This window comes from Phasianus colchicus, chromosome 16, assembly GCF_987193195.1.
Source record: "Phasianus colchicus chromosome 16, bPhaCol1.hap1.1, whole genome shotgun sequence".
Taxonomy (NCBI): Eukaryota; Metazoa; Chordata; class Aves; order Galliformes; family Phasianidae; genus Phasianus; species Phasianus colchicus.
The window spans coordinates 12,048,413-12,068,810 of record NC_143451.1 but is presented as its reverse complement, the minus strand read 5'-3'; the positions used below and the strand labels follow the sequence as shown (position 1 = coordinate 12,068,810).

At 52.1% G+C, this 20,398-nt stretch overlaps 1 protein-coding gene and 1 long non-coding RNA gene across 2 annotated transcripts in view; both read right to left on the bottom strand.

The window, feature by feature from the left end:
• Nucleotides 1–1,074: 1,074 nt before the first annotated feature.
• LOC116237426 (uncharacterized) lies at nucleotides 1,075–5,362 on the bottom strand. The gene is made up of 3 exons (XR_004168726.2): nucleotides 5,311–5,362; nucleotides 2,330–2,441; nucleotides 1,075–1,573 (listed from the first exon to the last, which is right to left on the bottom strand). It is a non-coding gene; the product is annotated as an uncharacterized LOC116237426 (long non-coding RNA).
• An 11,964-nt stretch (nucleotides 5,363–17,326) lies between these two features.
• Nucleotides 17,327–20,398, bottom strand: part of LOC116237468 (ATP-sensitive inward rectifier potassium channel 12) — a 31,384-nt gene continuing 28,312 nt past the window's right edge. The window contains exon 3 of the mRNA XM_090151276.1: nucleotides 17,327–18,402. The gene's annotated coding sequence lies outside the window, so the exon portion shown is untranslated. The remainder of the gene's footprint in view (nucleotides 18,403–20,398) is intronic.

Below are 20,398 nucleotides of genomic sequence, written 5' to 3'. Positions count from 1 at the left end.
AGGCAACAGCCATTTTCTTGTTGTTTTGCAGCTACACAATGCTATTCTTGCCCAAATGACTCTATCTGGCCTGCTCAGCAACGTTCATTTCTGATGAAGCTTTCCAGCCTGTAGGTATCTCCTTTCACACCTGTCTTACCATTTCCATTTAGAAGGATTTAATTTAGAAACCCATTGTACCCAGTCCTGCACAGCCCGAGCCAATTTATTTTGCATAATGCTTCAGCACCATGTACTTTAAGGAAACAGGCTGTCACAACTGTGTGCTGGAGGGAGGGCTGAGCTCTTGCTTCAGGCACTGATTTAAGATCCAGGAGGAGCAGACCCTGCTCTGACAGTGCCCGCAGATTTCACGAGCCTTTTGTCAAATCAGGTTGCCAGTGTTTGTAGTTTGGAAAATAATCAACACAGTGACTGTTCTCTACCTCTGGTTTAAGGGGGGGTGAATACAGAACCTAGAATGCACTGAAGTCCTTGTGCTATGTACTGCAGAAACAACAGAATGCTGATCCCTGGAACAGGGAGCTTTGGTGGTCAGTGCAAGAGGTGCAAGCCTGTTGAGAAGCAGCACATAAATGAACAAAAGAAGTAATGAAATGAGGCAGAGCCAAATACAAAGAGACCCCAGGCACTGCCCACTGGATGATGCTGGCATTTCTATCAGCATCATGCTGGGGAGGGATGGGAGGGAGGGAGCAGAGCACCCCGTGGGCACCTGCAGGAGAACACCCGTGGGTGCTGTCCCCACCGAGCCCGGGGGACAGAGAAGCCGTGATATGCCGGAGGGAGGCGCAGCCACCCCCTGAGAGAGCGCAGCTGGCAGCATTTGATCTTCTCATTCACTCGCCTGTTCTGTTTGTTCTCCAAATGTCTCCGAGCTGTGCCTTGCACATTGCTGTTCCTTCCTTCTCTTTGTCACTGCCACAGCAACATGTGAGCGGGAGAAGAGTTTCTTCTACCCCAAATGGGTGACTTTGCATTGCACAGAGGAGGGGACCCAAACAGCAGCAGTGCTGCCCCTCCGCAGACCTGGAGCAGCTCTGGTGCTCCTCATGCACACAGAGCACATTTGCAGCACCCACCTATTCTGCAGAGTGCTCACCACCCTCAACCCTTCCCCATGAAACAGGAGCAGAGAAGCTCAGCAACTCCTGCTTTCTAATTCCAGTGCTGCCACACTCACTGACGTCCTCACTAATCCTGCAGCAGCAGGCTGCTCATCAAAACTCTTCGCTTGCCACTTTGGCATCATTCTGGGAAGCCAGCAGAGCACAGAGATGCTCGATTCCTCCCCCTCCACGCACCTTCCATTGTCTTCAGGACTGACAGCTCTGATGGGGAGCGGTGATAAAAGCCAGCTGATGCTGTCAGGGCCTGGTACAATTGCACCGCAGGGAAAAAGGCGACTGGCTCTGAATCATCATAGCCACCTGGAGCTGGAGATGCATGGCACACATGCTGCCTGCCAGCATGGCTCAGCACAGAGCAACACACCTTGGGTGGCTTCTGGCAGGGGTTGACTACAGATCTTTGGAAGGGTGATGACCAAATGGTGGCCCAGTGGCTGGCCAACCTCAAGGTGGTAGAAAAAAAAAAAAAAAAACATTGAGAAAATTACAACAACAAACTAATTTGCAGACCTCTGCCAAAGTTTTTATCAGCACAGGCTGCCCAGGGAGGTGGTGGGGTCACCGTCCCTGAAAGTGTTCAAGAAACGTGGAGATGTGGCACTGTTGCCATGGTGGGACAGGTTGAGGTTGGACTTGGTGGTCTGAGAGGTCTCATCCAACCTAAAGGATTCTGTAATTCTAAAGCCTGGACTGAACTTTTCAGGGCAGGGGATGCAGACTTGAGATGCTCCAGGAGCGCCAAGCAGAGAAGGAGATTCCAATGGGGGAAGCTGATCTGTGATGTGAGATTCTGGGTGACATTGAGGAAACAACAGAATGCTGCCCATCCTGGCCAGGTCAGCAGCCAAAGTTTCCATTACTGGATGTAGGAACTCAGGGGTCATTTCTGTTTCATTTTTGAAACTTTTTCCCAAACATCACATTGAATGAGAGGATGAGTTCCTTCTATAAATAGGATCACCCCTGTCACAGCTGGTTAAGTCATACCCTGTGTCAGGCCCATAAAAAAAGGTGCCTCTCACATGCACTGTTTACAGGACACAGGAGATATGCAGGCAAGTTCAGCAGATCACTGTTTAAGCAGTTGGAGTTGAGACACAGCTATTTCCAACACAATGAGCCCAGCTCCCAGTCTGGGCTGAGTTAGAAGCCCTATACTTTCTATTGACTCGATTTCCCCTGGAGGGAGCTGCAGTTACCTTGTGCTTCAGAGCAGTCCCATTCTTCAGCTCTGCAAGAAGCAGCAGTTTCAGTGGATCCATCACGAAATGGCTTTGCTGTGCTGGAAGTCAAATAGCACAAGACAGAGGCCTGGAACACAAAGAAAAGCAACTCTACAGCTAGGGAGTGTGTGGGTCCCCTACACCAGCTGCAGGAACATCTGGATGGAGCTGGCCTGGCTTGCAGAATCACTGGGGTAATGCAGCATGGGTGGCCCCATAGCAGAGCCCTGGGGCAGCAGGAGGTGGTGGTGATGCTCTCTCCCCTTTCCTTCTCACCCCTGGGAGTTTATTCCCATCTCATCTCCAAATTTGGTGCGGCTCTGGGACTGAGAGCTGTGAGGAACCTGTTCTGCTGAAGTGATGCAAGTATTAAAAATGTATATATATTAAATAAGATCATTTGTGTAATCTGATTTCCCCACAGATCCACAAGCAATTGCATCAGCACAGCTGAGGGGGTGGGAAACTAAAGAGGGGGCAGAAAGGAACAAAAACTTTGCAAGTCAGCTCTATCAGAGAGAATTTCCTGGGGCTCTGCTGAGACCCAGACACACTCAGCCCTTCTGACCAGGAGAGCCTTTGGTTCTCATGCACCTCTCTGAGCCAGGATGTGGACAAGTGGAGAGAAGATTTATTTCAAGCCGAACTGGGAGAAGTTTAGTGGAAATGGAATTGCTGCTTATTCTGGGATAGGCTAAGTATATTCCGTCCTTGGAAGGCAAACCCTTCCTGCTCTGTTCACGTAATAGACATCCTATGGCTTTATGCAGTAGAATGGTTCTCCTCCACCCTCTCCCAATCACCTGTACCACTGCCCCAAGCCCAGGGGCTGATGGAGCACTTTGGGTTCTCTGGAGATGGAAACCTTTCCATAAGAGCAGGGTAGAGTTACTCTCTTTCCAGGTTGTTTGGGTTCAAACAAAAGCCTGTTGCCTAATGGGAGATAAGTGAGTATAATGGATGTCCCATCCCTGGAGGCATTTAAGGCCAGGCTGGATGTGGCTCTGGGCAGCCTGGTCTGGTGGTTGGCAACTCTGCACATAGCAGGGGGGTCAAAACTAGATGATCATTGTGGTCTTTTTCAATCCAGGCCATTCTATGATAATGCAGCCAGTCAATAACTTCATGCACGGAGCCCTTTGGATTACTGATTTCCAAAAGAGTATCCCCCACAAACCCTGCACCACACTGACTCAGCTCTCAGCCTTTTGACTTTGTTCTTCCTTCCTCACACAGTGTCTTGTACTTTTAGTTCTCCCCCCTTATTCATTTTTTTTCCCCCCAGAAAGGTTTTCAGCTTGTCAAATGATGCTCTCCCTGTCTCTTTGCCTCTTGGAGTGGGAGGAAAGATAATAATAAATGAAGCCATTTTCAAATAAAAAGGCCCCACATATTACCTGGGAGCTGTCTTCCAGCATCCAAATACCAAATGGGGCAGCAACCTCTCTGTTGGTACCCACCAGGCACTGCATGTGTGGCAATCCTGGGGCAAGCAGGACAAGCTAGGCCTTGTAAAATAGGATTTTGTAACATAGGGTTTCCTTTACACCTCACAGCTAAACACATCCCTCTCTTTCCTTTCCTTCTGATGGGGGAAATTTCTGCTCCTGCTGCAGTTCCCAGAGTGGAGGAACAGTTCTGGGGATCTGTGCTACTGCCCCATCACTCCTCATCTCAGCATCCTTTGATTGTGCTTAGCATCCTGGTGCAAGGTGGGGGAGCAGGGGCTGAAGGAAATGATGAGGCTATCAGACTCCGCTCAGCTTCACCTCTCTTCAGAACCAATCCATTCTGGCTGCCTTTTTATGGCCATAGAGGGGTAAAATTGCAGAAGCCCCAAGCCAATTCCTGTAAGAGGACTGTGAGGGCTCCCCTGGGCCAATAGATGGATGCAGGCAGGAGATGATGGCCAACTCTGCCTTGCTCATCCCAGCTCTCTCTGTTTCCTCCAGCTTCTGCACAAAGCTCATTTGACTTTTATGAGGGCTGGAGAGACCAAGCAAACAAAGCCTGAGGGTTTAGTCAGAGCCAGCGGGTACAGCACGTGCCTGTGCCTTTCTCCCCTCCTTTATTCCCACTGACAGCTCCAACACGTGGCGCTGCTCAGCTCTGGAACCTCTCTGAGCCTATTGAGAGGGGCAGGAGAATTTCTTAGCATCTCAGGTGGGGCTCCATTCTTCCAGCTCCAGGACACTTTGATACCCTCTGAGCTTTAGAGAAGGCACAGAAAAAAAAAGGAAAATATGCTGGAAGTGCCTTGAAGCATGAGGATGCTCTATGGAGTAGAAAATCAATCTGTGAAACAAAAAGCTTTCCAGGTAGAAAGAGCATGGTGTTTCCAATCCTTGCATTACAGCCAGACCTCTTATTTCCAATCCAACAGTGATGGAGTCACAGTTCAAGTTGTGGTCCCAGAGCTTCAGCCTTGCCTGAAGGCTCTCCCTAAGAGGTGGGGCTGGGGACAGTGCTTGGAGCCAAAGTAGAAGAGCTCCTGTCCCCACACACTGCTGGGTAGTGCTGACTGTTACTGCTGTGCCCGTGCTCCAGGACAGGGAATGAAGAGTTGCTCATCCATTCATTACAGAAGTTTTGGGAATCTTTTTAAGTGAGCCAAGAACATGAGAAACAGAAATTCCTCCCACTCCAGGCCTCGCCTGACATTACACAGAACCTTTATTCTTGGCTCCTTCCTCCCTCCTAAAGCCTCACAGAAGTTCTTCCAACAACACACCACCCTGCTCAGCCCCTTCCACTGATGAGCAGCCATCCATTAATTCACCACTAATTAGGCCATCTCCAGAGGCTCTCCTTCCCCAGGTGATAGCCATACCACTTCAGCACTGTAATGGGATGCTAACAGCAAGGCAGCAAAGTCTTCAGCTACAGCAAATGAGGACAAGCTCAAATGCAACAGCCACACATACAGAAATAAAGAAAAAAAAAAAATAGGTGCTTACCTTTAGAATATCTCAGAAAGGCAGAGATCTCCAGCAAGTGATACTCTCACCTCCACTACCAAACCTTTAATGAGCCACTCAGATGCATTGCACACACCTGAGCTCCCCTGGGTTGGCCCTGCCTTTCCACCAGGTGCTCAATCACTGCTTCAGGCCCTGACTTAGCACTGCCACTACAATCACCAGCAAAGATTGAGACTCCAGCTATGTGGAAATGTATGGGTATATACACTGGCCCTCACAGCACTTCTTTTTCAGCTGGCTTTGCAGTGCTTCTGCTTCAGGCTAACAAATGCATTGCTCAGGGTCAGCTCCATCCTTATTGCTGGGAGACCTGTGCTGACAGAGAGGAACCTGACCATTGTAGCTTTGGTTTTCTTGCTTCCGTTGGGGGATGCGCAGTATCCTGGGGCCAGGTCAGGTGTGAGGGATGAGAAATAAAGAAGAGATCAGCTGCGTGTGTCGTAACAGAGGCTGTTCAATAAAATAAATGTTTTCTAAAGGAAAAATAAAGTAGCAGGAACTACTGGAAGAAAGAGTGTTTCCAGTGCTTGAAGGGAAATCTGAAGAAAGAACGATCCTTTTCAAGTGTATAACGGTGTGGGGAGGAACACAGCCCTGCTGCTTTGATCAGAGCAGGTGGCTGTGCTGGGAGGGCTGGAGGGCTCTCCCAGGGAGGAGGAGGATGTGGCAGTGCTACAGAGGTTCCTTTGATGTGTTCTGGCCCTACAGCAAAGGACACGGTCCTGCCACCTGCACAGCAGGAACCGGCAGCAGGGGCTGCAGCCAGGCACACACCTCTGCCCTGTGCTCAGCAGCAGTGCTGCGAGGCCATGCTCTGGGTCCTGCCCATCTGAGCCTGGAGTTTCCTTGCAGCTTTTCTCTGTGGTTTCTCCTGTTTGTTTGCTCCGACACACGTCCACTGCTTTGCACTGGAAAGCATCATGATATGACTCCTCTCTGCCTGTTCCTGAACATATCCCTGTGCTTTGCTTTTGCATTGCTCGAGCTGCAGTTTGCAGATGGTTTATGATGTTCTCTCAGTGCTGCTTCTCTCTAGGCTAAAAGTGGGCTGCAGTGATGGATCAAGGTGCAGGAGATCATGGCTTGGTCAGGACTGCAAGGCTGTGTGATGGTCTTGCAAGGGAAATGATGAAAGTATGGAAAATGGGAATACTCCAACCCAGGGTTGGGGGCAGGAAGGGAAAGGTTGGTTATGCTGTTCTTTGGCACCTCTTTTTGCTCTTGTCCCCTCCAGCTTTCAGTAGAGAAGCTGGTATAAATGGGGCTGCATGCGCTTCCACCTCCTGAGAAGATCAGTGGGATGTGATGCTGCACCTTGAGTCCCCAGAATCCTTTCACAGGGTGTAGGAAACTGTGGCCAGCTAATTCCCAGTTCCCTAAGGCAGATGCTGAACAGATGCTCCTGCAGTGGTTTACTCAAACCCCAGGAGCGAGCTGCAGGCCGTGCCCAGAGCCCAGGGATGCAGCTAGGCGGTGTGTGTGGTTCTGCTCAGGCAATACAAAAGGAAAGGATGGGGGGGCTGCAAATTAATTACCGCTAACGATGCCACCTTCCTGCCGAGCACAGCAATCTCAGCAGAGGGCACAAGGCTCGGTGTCAGTGAGTGCCCAAGCTGTACGGATGCCTTCTGGCAGCCCTGTGCTGCCCGTGGCCCATCTGTTCACAGCGGGGCCATCAGGCAGCGCCGGATGGAGGCACGCTTTGACTCACGGGGCAGAGAGTCCATCATTCCCAGTCACCTCGTTAATTGACACAGTGAAAGAAGCCACATCTCCTGCCTGATTCTGACCAGCTCTGTAATTGAATTCAGCTCGACATCTCTGTTCCAGCCCCCCGGGGACCCACCGATTAATGACGGATTTTTTTTCTCGCCTTGGGAATTTCTAGTTGCTCCCATTCTTTTTATTTAATGGGATCTATTGAGAGAACAGATAGTAGTAAACATCCCACCCCCATTTCCTACCTTTCCCAAAGGTGCATTGTGAAGAAAAATGCTTAGGCAGTAAGAGAAGGGCAGGTGAATGTCAGGGACTGAAACCTGCACAGCTTTCCTGTCTTTTGTTCCGTCATCCTTCCCCTCGCTCCTCTCAAGACTTCGGTCTCTCCTTGCAGAACTGCTTGCATGCACTTTGCTCAGGATCTAATGAGACTGCGAGGGCTGAATTGGATCCTTCATTTTCCCCTCGGAGTGCAATGTCTCTTTAACCTTTCTCCCTTGGCATCCGTCTCTCCCAGCAACCTATTTGCAATCCCTGTTGCTGCAAAGAAATCCCAGCTCTGACTGAGTTTAAAATGGGGGTTGCTGGGGACTTGGGCACACAATTCGGGGTTGGCTTAGCCAGCTCCCTCCATCCCTGGCAACATGTTGAGGTTTTTCTCTGCTCCTTGAAAAGGAAAAGCAATTTGCATGTCAAAGAGTGGGAAAGGGCAGGGGACGGCAGCTCTCCAACCACTTTTCCCCTTACTCCCTGCTTCCCCCATGCTTTCCGTTTGGCGTTCCTCTGCGGCTAACGAATTATCGCCGCATTAAAGCATCCAGTCACCGTGGGAGAGATCCTGGGGTTTCATCCCCGTTAGCTTCACCCGTCCTGCGGCGTGCAGAGCTGCCCACGCAGAGCTGTTCGGTGCCAGCCCACCCTTCTCCTCCGCACGCTGTGACGCTCGAGGCTGCGCGGGGAGGCGGTGAGGGGACGGCGTGGGGAGAACGTGTCTGAAGCTCTGACTGCTTCAGCGTGCAGGGATGGGTGGGCTGGGCTTGGGGTTACCCAGCGGAGGGCACAGCGGCTCCATTCTCTCCTTGGAGACAAGGGCCACTGACCTCATCTGTGTCCCGGTGGTGGGTGCCTGAGGCCAGGCTGGGTGGGCATTGAGCAGCTTGAGCTCTTGGGGGACACCCACCCACCCCATGGTTGATAATGGATGACCTTTGAGGTCCCTTCCAACCCAACTGTTCTATGAGGCATACATGGGAAAAGTTGCTCAGGTATTCTGGGTCTGCTGTAGGTGATGCCTTCCTGTGTGGCTGAAGGCAGAATGTTTTTCTCTCCTCCACTTTACTCTGTGATTCTTTCCCAGTTTCGAGGAGTACTTTTTTCTGTGTGCTTTTTCTTCACATGTGGCTGCACAATCTGCGTTTCTCCTTTGGGGAACCATTCACCACCCACATCTCCTGGAGCAGGAGAGCCAGAAATACACTCCTGTGCAAGTGTACAAACATTGGGATCACAGAATCATAGGGATTGGAAGCGATGTTGTTTCCAGCCCTGAGAGGCAACACCTGCATAGAATGCTGGGTTTGATTATACCAGGATCTCATAGCATGGCATAACTCAGTGATGTCTCAAAAGCATCTGCACATGCCACAGCTGGCAAGAGCAATAATTCACCATGCATGTGCTAAGGCCCTTTTCAGCTGGCCAGGACTGCTCTGGTAGCTGGGACAATTGTACCTACTGCCTGTGTCTGCATTTATCAGCGCTGAGGAGAAGGGAATGCTTTCTACTTGCACTGGGGAGGTATGCGTGTCTGTTTTCTGTTCATGGTGTCTTGCTTTCCCAGGCAGAGAGCAGAGAACTATCTGCAGGTCTCAGTTCAGAGCAGTGGGAGCAGGGCTACTCCCCAGAGTTGTTCTCATGCCTCATTTCCTTTGTGGACAGAAAAGTTATCAGGAGGCTGCACCTGCCTCCAGCTGAGGAGAAAACATGCTTCTGGAGGGGCAGGGGGTGGTGATGGTGCCTGATCAGAGCTCTGGGCTCAGCGTAGTGTAGAGGGATAGAAGGACACTGTAATCTCATGGGCAGGATGGATGGAAAATCATTGTCATCAGCAGCAGAATGAAAGTCATCACCCTGATGGTCTGTAGTACTGAGCCATTGGTGCAAGCATTGAAAATGTGAGCAACTTCAGGCCATCAAGGATATGTCCCCAGCCCACAGGGCAGCTCTCCGGCTGCTCACAAGTAAGGAGCACCCAGCTGCCCTCATCTCCCTTCCTGCTGCTTTGGAACCTGGCTAGGGCTCTGCTCCTAGGGAGAGTCCATTCTGCTCTACCACATCCCGAGAGCCCTGGGGGCCCAAAGGAGATGTCCATGGATCAAAGCTGTGTGGCCTGAAGGAAGGGAGGCAAATCCATCTGGGCTGGGGGTGATCCTGTTAGCGTGGTGCATTAGTGGGGAAATCGAGTTAAAGGGTTGGATGAGGGATGCTGAGGAGTCAGTGGAGACTTCCAGTCTGCCTAATGGGCACTGTCCCCTGGGTTTTCTGCCCTCTCGTGAAGGCAGGACGTGCTGTTTTTAGACCATGCATTAACTCAACGCTAAGTGGCTTCCTAGAAGCAGGTGGGGATGAAGAAGCCAGGAGCTGGAAGAAAGCACTGAAGCGTAAGTCTGATGCTGGATCTGAGCTCCTCTCTGCTCCATCTCTGAGCATGATGAAGAGCCTGCATGCTCCAGCTGTGGCTGCGACGTGGTGCTGACACAACAGCCCCAGACCTTTCCTAGGACTGCCATGCCCTTGGAGGCACCTTCCTGCATGAGGAATTGGGCAGCAGCAGCACCAAGCTCCCCCCGGCACAGGGCCCCTTACCTTTGCGTAATGAGGTTAAATCACTGCCTCATTACAGCCCTCAAATTAAGTCACCACCTTGCTGGATCAATACTGTTTTCCATGATGCACTCGTGACACTGAGCCTGGGAGATGGATTGATGCTGGGAGGCTGAAGTGCTGCAGGGCAGCTCCAGTTAGACCCTGGGTTTGTTACTGGGGGAAAAATAGCAAATTTCCATGGAGGGGAGAGGCGGGAGGTTGGTGGAGTGGGGTGATGCTGTCAGGTGGGGTGGTCCTGCATGCCCATATTTCCCAGGCTCGGGGCTTGCATTAGGGCTACAACAGGAACATAAGATGGTCCTTATCTCCAAGGAAGTCACAGCAGCAGTGATCTCAAGCAGTGTCTGAGCTGGCAGCTTGACCAAAGGGGCCCTCCATTTGCTGTGACACCTCTACAAAGCCATTAACTGATGCCCACCAGGTTTGTTGTGGTTCAGCTGGGTGCTGGAGCTGGGCGAGGAGTCACTGGGCTGACTTTGGAGTGAATTTTCAGGGCACTTTGGGATCTGTACTCTGATCTACAGCCAGGCCACAGCAAGTCTGTGACCAGCATGGATCCTGGCAGTCCCAGCCCTGGGTGCTTGCAGCTCTGGCAGCTTCCCACGCAGCAGCTCACAGTGGACATCCCATCCCTTTCCAGGGGACAGACACCACCCACCCTGCTCCAGGTGCCAGGGATCTCTCCAGTGGGTAGACTGGGGGCAGAGGGTTAACCCTCCTGGCCCAGTTCTGCCTCTGCAGAATATCTGTGCAGAATCAGAACCTGCTGTACAGCCAGCATTTCTTAGCCCTTCGCTGGGAGCAGAGGGGTCAGAGGAGCAGCATTCCTCACCCCCATCCCACAGAGATGAACTCCAGCTGCCTTCAGGATGCCCACATCTCTGCCAAACCTGGGAGGTTGTTGGGTTTTTTTTTTTCCTCCTCTTTTTTTCCCACTATATTCTCCACTCTGGTCTGCCCTGAGCAGCTGTGGCAATGTGGATGAGGTGATACTGCTATCCTCTGCCACTTGTTTTGAGCCTTATAATCTCTAGCTTGCTTAAAAATCCTTCTTCCCTCGTGCTAAGGGTCCTCTAAGAAGGAGGACCATGGCCAGGAGAGCTGGGGTGGCACAGCCAGGGCAGCAGGGCTGTCCCCAGGAGGCAGAGCTGAGCTCTGTGTTTCTCGTCCCTGTCTCGCTACCAAGGAAGAGAAAAACACTCCTGCTGAGCGTGGCCAGAAATAGCCTGGGCCTCAAACAGCCAAAAAGCTTCCAAGGGGAAATTTTTCAAGGGCTGGGAATTTGGCCTCTTGGCTGTGCTGTGGGTTCCTGTGGTGTCCTGATGCCCGGATAGGAAAAGGCAGAGTCTGAACACAGCTCTCCTAAGCCTTTCTGCCTCCCATCACCATCCCACTGCCATCATCACAAATCCTGCTTTGTAAGGGCTCTGGCACAGAAGATGGGCAACTCATCCCCATGTGAAGTGCTTCTGGGGCCCCAACATCCCTAAAAGCCCATCACTGGTGTAGAATGCCCCTGAGATGAGGCTGCCTTGAAGTGAGAGCGCAGCATTTGGACATGTCTAATGGGAATACAATAAGGATGGATAAACCCAATCGGTCCCATTGCCTGTGAGAGGGAGGAGGAGGGGGCCGCTCCTGTCTTGGGGAAAGGCAACTGATCCCTGCACTGTCCAGATGGGATCTGAATCACACCGCCAAGCAAATGGTCTTCCAGTAGCACACATTGGAGGCTGCAGGGAAGATAAACGTTGCTTCATTGCTCTGGTCCCACTGTTCACTCACCCACAGGGACCTCCTGACCGGCGTTTCCATGAGTCAGCATCCTCCGACCACCCCACAGCAAGGGCACTGCACGGCAGATGCTCGGAGGAGGAGACGCCTCGGCACACAGCAGCAGCTTTGCTGCAGATCCCAGGGTGGCTCAAAGCTATTCCATCTCTTTATTTGGGGTTGTGACCCTGTGCATTGCCCGGCTTTGGGCACCTCTGGGCAGCCTGTGGAATCTCCTGTCCCCAGTTGGTCCCTGTGTGCCCCAAACTGGAACTGAGCACCACGCAGTGTGGGTGCATGCAGGAGGTCACTGAAGACATGCTGGCTTTGCAAAACAGATCCCGTGATGAATATAGGATTGTCTATTTTAAGTTTTATAGGGGGCATTTTCCCTTGCCAGGAGCTGGAGAATAGAAGACCCGGGTACCATCTGCCCAGGGGACTGGTGAATCATCCTATTTTCCAGTTAACCGCACTTGTTTGCTTTGGGAGATCTCCAAGAGAAAGGGGGAAGAAAAAGAAAACCCAACCCGTGGATCTTTTCCCACACAATAAGAAAAATGCTTTTTTTTTTTTTTTTTTTTTTAAATTTTATTTTGGGGGCTTTTTTTAATATATTTTTTTTTCTCTACTAAACCCAGTGTGTGTCAACTCTGCTTTTCCTTAGCAGTGGGCTGGATATAAATAGGCAGTGAAGTCATGACGCCTTCAGAAGAACCAGGTATGGCCTGGGGAAGGGTGAGGGGATTCAGGCTTGGGGGAGAGGGATCAAAGCCAGCTCCTTGGGTTGGGTAGGATTTTTGTCCCATGACCACAGTGGGATGAGGGGAGCTGCTTTCCCTGCCGCCTTCTGGTTTCCTAGTGTGCTGCAATGGGAGTCATGAGACTCTATGATGGATATTCCAAAGTTCAAATCCTCATCCATGTGACCAGGATGGGCTCAGTGAGCACCTAGAGAGGGGCATTTTGTAGAGCTGAGCCACTTGGAGCTGGAGGCATGCTCAAGAGCAAGGGCAGCAGTAGGGAAGTGATGCCAAGGGGCTGGGCTCCTGTCTTTTCCATGACTATGTTCCTGCAGCCTCCTCTCTTTGTTTTCTGCTCAGATCTGTATCTCCTGCTTTATTGCCATACCATGCGGTGAGCACACTGCGCTGTTTGGAGGGAGAGTGTTTGCATGGGACTTTGATGTCTCCATCTATTCTGGAAGCCACTTGGCCTCCTGGAGCACCAGAGGTACAGTTGAAGCCAACATCCCAAGTTCTGCTGGTGGGAGGCAGCAGAACTTCACAAAGGAGGTGGGAATGGGTTGGGCTCAGCTGGGCTCCGTGCCTGGGGGGCTGCAGGTGGAGAAGGGAATGTGGCAGCCCAGTGTGCAGCATCTCCCTGCTGCAGGAATGTTTCAGCTGATGAATGAAAAGATCCCAAATTGTCAGTCTTCTTCATTGCAATGGGACTCTTTGTTGTCCTTGCCTAAGCCACCACCACCTCATTGCTTTGTATCCTTGGCACCAAGTGTCACCATAAGTTGCAACTGCAGTAAGTTTGGCTGGCCACAGCATGACCTTCCATGGGCATTTGTTTGTGTGCTTGGTAACAATGTGGTGGCTGCAAGGAGATGCCAGTTTTACAAAGCAAGAGGATGCTGCACAGCAGGGAGGGGCATCGTGCCCAGCCAGAACCAGGAGTTGGGATTTGGGCCTTTTGTTTCCAGATCGAAGGTGAAGACATTTTCTCCCTTCTACTTAATCAAAAACTTGCAGTGAAAAAAACAACCCATGTGGAAACTTCAGCCTCGTCCACGAGGAAGGAACCTTCCATCAACAAGATAATGCACACGGGGGGAAAAAACATTTTGTTTTCTGCTTGGCCGAGGGCTGTGGGGCAGGAACACCTCCGGCCAGAGGCTGAGCCATGAACTTTCTGCAGCAGGAGACTGGCAAGGAGGATATCTGCATTACTGCTCCATCGCTCGCTGGGAACCAGCACTACTGCTGGGACAATGGGCTCAGCCCACACCTTGCCAATGTGGCTCCACGGAAGCACGGCCGGATTTATTTTTGTCCAGGCTTGGAGAGGGATGCAGAGATCAGGTGACGGTGCCCGAGGAGTGCTTGGCACTGCTTGTCCTGGTGCCGTGTGTGCACTTTCATGGAGCAGCAAGCAGGCTGGCTGGCGGCCGGGCATCGTGCTCTGCTGCCTGGGTTTGCTCCTCTCCGCTCAGCTCATGCTCATGAGATCCTCCCATCCCCCTGTGCTTGTGTGTGTCTTGGGGGTCAAAACCTGTGGTGTTGCCTTGACACTGGAATTAGGACCTAGCAACTAGTTTATGGTGAAATAGAATCATGGGTGTTAAGGGAGGTGACAAGCAAAGAACTTCCCAATGACCAGAATCCATCACTGAGGTTGCCTCCTTCCAATGTGGCTTCCATACTGGGATGTGTTTGATGCCAGTTTGCTCCCAGTTCCCCATGCTGTCACCGAGGAACCATCAGCCTCCTGGTTGAGATAATCCTGAGCAAGCTCTTTTATCATAGCAGCCAAATCTCAGCAAGCTCAGACATGGTAGTAAATGTTTAGAGTCCCTGGGAGTATTGGGGAAACTCACAGACACCACACTGGATCCAGTATCCTTAGCATCACAGGTGCACCTTGCATCCAGAACCCTTCCCAGCCTTGTCCAGCCTCAGCAACGAGTGTGGCCACCACCAGCAGGTTCACCCTCTGCTTCCTCCAGCAGCTGGAAATGATGCGCATCACCGGAGGCATTCATTTCCCAGGGGGCTGCAGAGAGAGCGGAGCCTGCAGTTAATCAAAGCCCAGGGAGCATGCAGAGGAAGCTCCCAAGGAAGCAGATCTGCATTGAGGTGTGAGGACCCCAGGGCCATGCGTGGGGCTGGGTGGCCCTGAGCCCTGCAGTGTGACATAGGTCAGAGGGAGCCACACACCCTGCAGTAAGAGCTGGGGGATGAAGGTGGGAGCAGGGAGTGATGCTGGCCCAGCAGCACCGAGTTCCCATGTCTAGCAGGAACACAGTGCACGTCCTGCCCTCCCTGCTGCTCTGCGTGGTTGTGTGGCATGCTGTCATGCACACAGCAGATGATGTACATTGACACCATGGCTCCGGGGGCTGCGTTATGGCTTGTGGCATATGGAAATCTGTGGACCCCTCTGGCAACGCTTACATTGAGCCTAACACAGTGCCAAGGGACTGACCCTAGTGGTGCCTTTCAGCTGCTTGGATGTCTGTGAAGCTGAGATCAAAGGGCCTCTGTTCTTCTGTAGGATTGGAAACACAGCAGAAGGGACGCGGGCGCAAAGCACCGTCCTCTGCTCTGTCAGCACAAGTGTCACATCTCTGCACAAGGAAAGTACACAAACACACACATGGGAAATTGCAGATACCACCTTTCAGCCCTTCCATATAGAAAATTGCTCTGCTGCTCTTCTGGATGAAATCCTGCAGCCATTTAATGGAGCTGCCCACATGCACAGAGTGGTGAGGTTGGGAGCACGGTGTGCACCCCTCAAAGCACTGCACCTTTCTGGGCTTATTAGGGAAAGTGTCAGGGACCTTGTGGGGCAATGCCATGGGGCAGCCAAGACTGACAGGCTGGGGCTTCTCCATGGCTGTGCCACTAGTTGCAGCTTTCTCTAATTAGGAGTCAGTGCTGGCTGCAAGCCAGGTCCCTGGGGCGATCTCTGGGCAGTAAGGAGGGGTGGGACCAGGGAGCACACAGAGCAGCCAAGGGGCCAGGAGGGTCCTTGGGGAGGATGGAGAGCAGAGCCCATCTGACTCACAGCAGACTCACAGACAGCAGTGATTTGTCACCCCTGACATGTCTTCAACCCAAGCACGCGTCTCGCTTCACACAGACAGGGGGCAACAACGTGACTTGGACCTTTCCATCACCATGCGTGCCCTGTTTTGAAATCCAGGGCCCAAGAGGGCATTAATTCTACGCCAGGAAGGATGCCAGCTAAGGGTACAATAAATGATGCTTGTGTCAATGATGGGAATAGAGCCCTCATCCCAAGAGGCTGCAGGAGGGGAGGCCTGAGGAAAGGGGAGGGGTTTGGGAGAGGGAAACCTGCACAGCAGCTGCGTCCATGGGAGAGACTGCACTCTGTGGGGCATGGATACGTTTCAGGAACAGAGCAATGGAAGCCTCCAGCACGGCCCATCCGCTGGGAAGCAGGATGATCACACACAGGTTCCCTTTCCTCCCTGACCCCGGCCCAAAGCTGAGGACAGCTTGCAGATGGAAAGCTGGTGTCTGTGCTTGGGCTAAGAATACCTCAGGGAGAAGGTCAGGTGGGCAGCAGTGGGGGCAGCTCCAATTACAGGGCTGGCACACATCACCCTTGGCTGCCGGAGCCTCCGGAGACATTTGGGGACGTCTTGGAGGAGAGCTGGTGTTGCAGTCCATTTTCTGGGAAGGTGACAGCAGCCGAGCACAAGAAGTTCCCCATCGCCCACCACCACTCCAAGCTCCCCCCTATACACTGCATCCCAATGTCACTGCACAGTGCCCCGCTCAGGCTGTGGGGCCATCCCACCTCAGCCAATGTCCCAGCAGAGAGGGTTTTTCTTGCTGAAAAGCTGCTTAGCAGCTTACGGAAACAATAAAAGTAGTATTATCTTCAATGGCAAGGCAGATGGTATGGATGATTGGTTTGACTCTTAAGCTGGATTTCAGCGACGGATATTCTGATTTTTAACAATTTTTGGCTGGTCAGACTCTGGCAGCATAATCCCCAGATTCTTGCTCTGTGTAAACCTGTATCTGTGCTGGGGGCTGCGGGAAAGATACCTGCCCTGGGGAGCAATGCTGGGGGCAGCATGGGAGGGGGCACTCAGACACCAAACACACAACCTGAGTGCCCTGCTGTGACTAGCATTGCCACAGCCCGGTCACCATGACCTAGCCAGGGGACAAGGCCCCTCTCTTCTTATTCAATATGGGATGGAGTGTGCTGCAAACCCATCGCTGGCAGGAGCCCAGCCCTGAGCTTCCTTCCTCCCCCCCCCACATTTTCTTCACAATGAGATTTATTTAGTCTTTCTCCTAATTATCAGGAGCAGTGGACTTCCCCCCACCATCTGAGCACTGCCTCCTGCTGATACCCAGCTCCTGTTCTCGCCGTCGCCTCCGCACAGCATTGCTGAGGTGCTGATGGATGGAGTGATCAGTGGGCAATGTCTGGCAGGGAGCTGCTCCAGGGGACCCTCTCGCAGTGGGAACACATCTCAGGGTCTGCCCTGGGGAACAAACACAGCACTGTCCCCATTGGGATTGGGGAAGGGCAGTTTTATCCAAATCAAAAGCACCCCCTAGGTGATGGTCAGCCTCAGTGCTGGGAGATGGGCCTTGCCCCAGCATGGTGCATTGGGCTGCAGGGATTGATCACACAGCCCGAGCCCCCCGGGCACCTGCATGAGAAAAGCCATCACCCTGCACGTCCTTCCTGTTAGAATCGTTTTTATTTAGCAAATGTCCAGAGCACTAAATAAAATCCCCCCCCCCCCCCTCCAAAAAGAAAAAAAAACCAACAAACAAACAACCCAAAGGGTCATCTCTGCATTTACATTGAATTTGTAAACTGATCAAAAGAGGAAGACTTCTACAGAGGTCAAAGATCACTCAAAACATCCCTTTAAGAGAAATAAACATCATATTTCTGGTACAGTCGTGCACTGCGGTGCTGGTCAGCAGTACAGCCAAGGGTGAGGGAGGGGAAAGGTGGGGATGAAGGGTGAGGTGGGGATGAAGGATGTTCTATGCCGTTTGGTGCAGCCCTGCAGTCAAAACCATTTCCCTGTGCTCCCTGGTAAGGAAACAACGGAATACAAGATAATAATAATAATAAATAAATAAAAGAATGCAACATTTTAAGGAAGAGGGATGATTTCTGTGATGTTTGAGGATGGCTTTAGGGAGGCAACCCTGCACCAGAGCAGGCGATGGTGGCAGTGGGTACCTGGGAGCAGATTTGGGGTGGGGGCAGAGGGATGCTGATCCCCAGCGCCTTTCCCCTGGCAAAGCAGTGCCAGCATTGCCAGGCTTATCTTTAGCTCTGTTCCCTCCCTCGCCCCTGCGCCCACCTCCTCACCGCGTCCCCCACCAAAACACACCGTTATATAAGAGCTCACAGCAACCATCTGGGGCTGAGTCAGCCACGAACCCAAATGGACAGCGAGCCCACCAGGTGGGGGGCAGCCCCCAGGGAGTGGGGTGGTGGGGTCACCCCGTTGCTGGCACCCCGATGCTGTCCCTAATGTCCTCTCTTGGCTGATGCAGCCCAGCATGCAGGGGTACTGCTCTGGAAGGGGACAGACCCGAGCAAGTTGCACGGGGTCATTAGGCAGCAAAGGAAGGGAGGGCTTCATTACACACTGATGAAGTATTGCCAAAATAAATGTGCCAGCCGGAAGAAGAGGAAAGCATCAAATGCCTGGGGAAGGGGCTCCGGACATAGCTCCTCTTCCCTTCCCATCCCTTCTGCAGCCTTTCCATGTGTCTTCCCTTAAAGCAGCACCACCGTGCCTGATTTGCCTCCAAATGTGCTCATGTGGGGTTCCTTCCCCTGAGCTGAGGGTCTCTCCTTCAGTCCCTCCAGGAGCTGAGTCGGTTGTGATCTGAACTTGGCAGAGTTGTGCTGATTCACGATGGCTTGTCACACAGAAACTGCCTAAAACCGACAGAAAAAGGGACGCTGACTCATGTGTTTGCCTTCCCCGAGCGGGGAGAAATGTGAAAGGTGAACAAAGTACTTAATGGGTGGTAATTACATTCAAGCTGTATTAAGAAGCCAGTGTGCTATTGCTAAAAGAGGCCATTTAACAAATAATAATAAAAAAATAGTATTTAAGATTTTAACCTTGACGGCGACCTTTTAACAACAAGTGTAAGGAAACGCTTTATTTTGTCCCACTGACACTCATAAATGTGTGTTAAGGAGAAACTCCAGGCGCTGTGCTTCTGGTCTCCCTGCAGGATGCTGGGGGCAGTTCCCCCTTGTTATACAGGGGGATAAAACAGCGTGGGATGGAGAGAAACGTGGTGCAAGGAGACAGAGAGCAAAACCCTCACTGGGAGAGCTCTCGGTGCTGGAGGAAGGAGTCAGAGAGGGTCCACCTTAATGCAGGATGAAAAAGCAAATTGTTGGCAGGAGAGCAGAGATGCTGCTCCGTTGCTATGGTTACAAGCGAGCATCCCTGGGTATCGCCCTGTGGTACCCGAGCTGCTCCTGGCTGCCTGCGCCAGTGAAGGGGCAGTTTGGGTGGGTGATGGAGCAAATGCAGAGGAGTTTGGGGGGGCTGAGCTCTGTAAGGCAGCCAGGAGGGAGGATGCATCCAGGCTGTGTGCAGGAGATGTGTTAGTAGTGGGGTCAGGGCAAAGCTCTCCAAAATGTGGTGCCTTAGCACTGCTGGGAAGGATGCGATAGGGAATTCAAGGATTTGGTTCAGAGAGTTTGTGGCTGGTGCTGGCCTGACTTAAAGGAGCCAAGCAGCTGCAATAATGCTTTTGCCAGACAACAGCGCCCATTCAACAGATCCCTGTCTAGGAGAAGAGGCCATGGGGCTGGCTTTGCACTCCCAGCCCTTCTCAGCATGCAGCACACTGACCTCAGTCCCATCCCAGTGTGAACCCAGAGCTGGCAGAGCCTCACCAATGCCCCTGCTTGCACAGATGGAAAGACCAAAAAACTCTGCACAGCATAGAGAATTTCCCAAGTGCCCAGAACTCAAAGGGAAGAGGCAGAAAGGCAGTACAGTGGTGAGAGAAGAGAGGGTTTTTACCAATTAAAGACAACTTGAGTATTAGAAGTGGAGATTGCCATCTAAGAACCAGCCCCAAATTTCCTGCTTGGCTGCACAGCATCCTTCCCAGCCCATTGGAGATCCCTGCACGATGGCCAACATCCCTGCCTGCTCCTGCCCTGACAAGTGAGGATTGCCAGAGAAGAAACAAAGCAAGGACCAAACACCCTGGGATAATTCCCTGTGGCGGCAGCCTCAGCTCAGCTCCCTGGGGATTTCTGCCACCAGCAGCCACTGAGGGAGGAACTACCAAGGCAGAGCAAACCGTCCCTAGGGGAGCTGCCAACTTCTGAATCATTAAATGCTTCCACAACTAAAATGACGGGTTTGTCGGTTGCAGGAAGAGTCAGCGCTGCACGAGAGCAGAAGCTGAAGCAAGGTGCTCATCCCCAGCAGGGCCCTGCAGGGCCTCCCTGTGCCCTCCCTGGGGCAATTTGCAGCCAATCTGCAGCCCGTGTTCTGGGGAGGTTTCCTATTACCTTCCCCAGCCGCTCCTGCTCTGCTCCTCAGTGAGAGAAAAGATTCCAGAAAAGCATCTGGTCCAGATTTAAAGGCATTAAGAGACAGAGATTGGTGGCTTGTTCTAATAGCTAATCATTATTAAAAGATCGCTCCTTGTTTCTAAGACAGATTTGTCTGGCTTCAGCTTCCAGGAAGAGGCTGTTATTATGCCTTTCCCCGGTAGATTAAGTTACCTCCTTGGACTCATGTTTTCTCCCCATGACAAATGCTGTAATCAAGTCACCTCTCAGTCTCCCCCTGATAAATTAAACGTGAGGCGCTCCCACCTCACGCCCAGCGCCGGCCCTACCTGTGCTGATTGCAGTGAGTGGCTGGCAGTGATTTTTCTACATTATGAGCAAA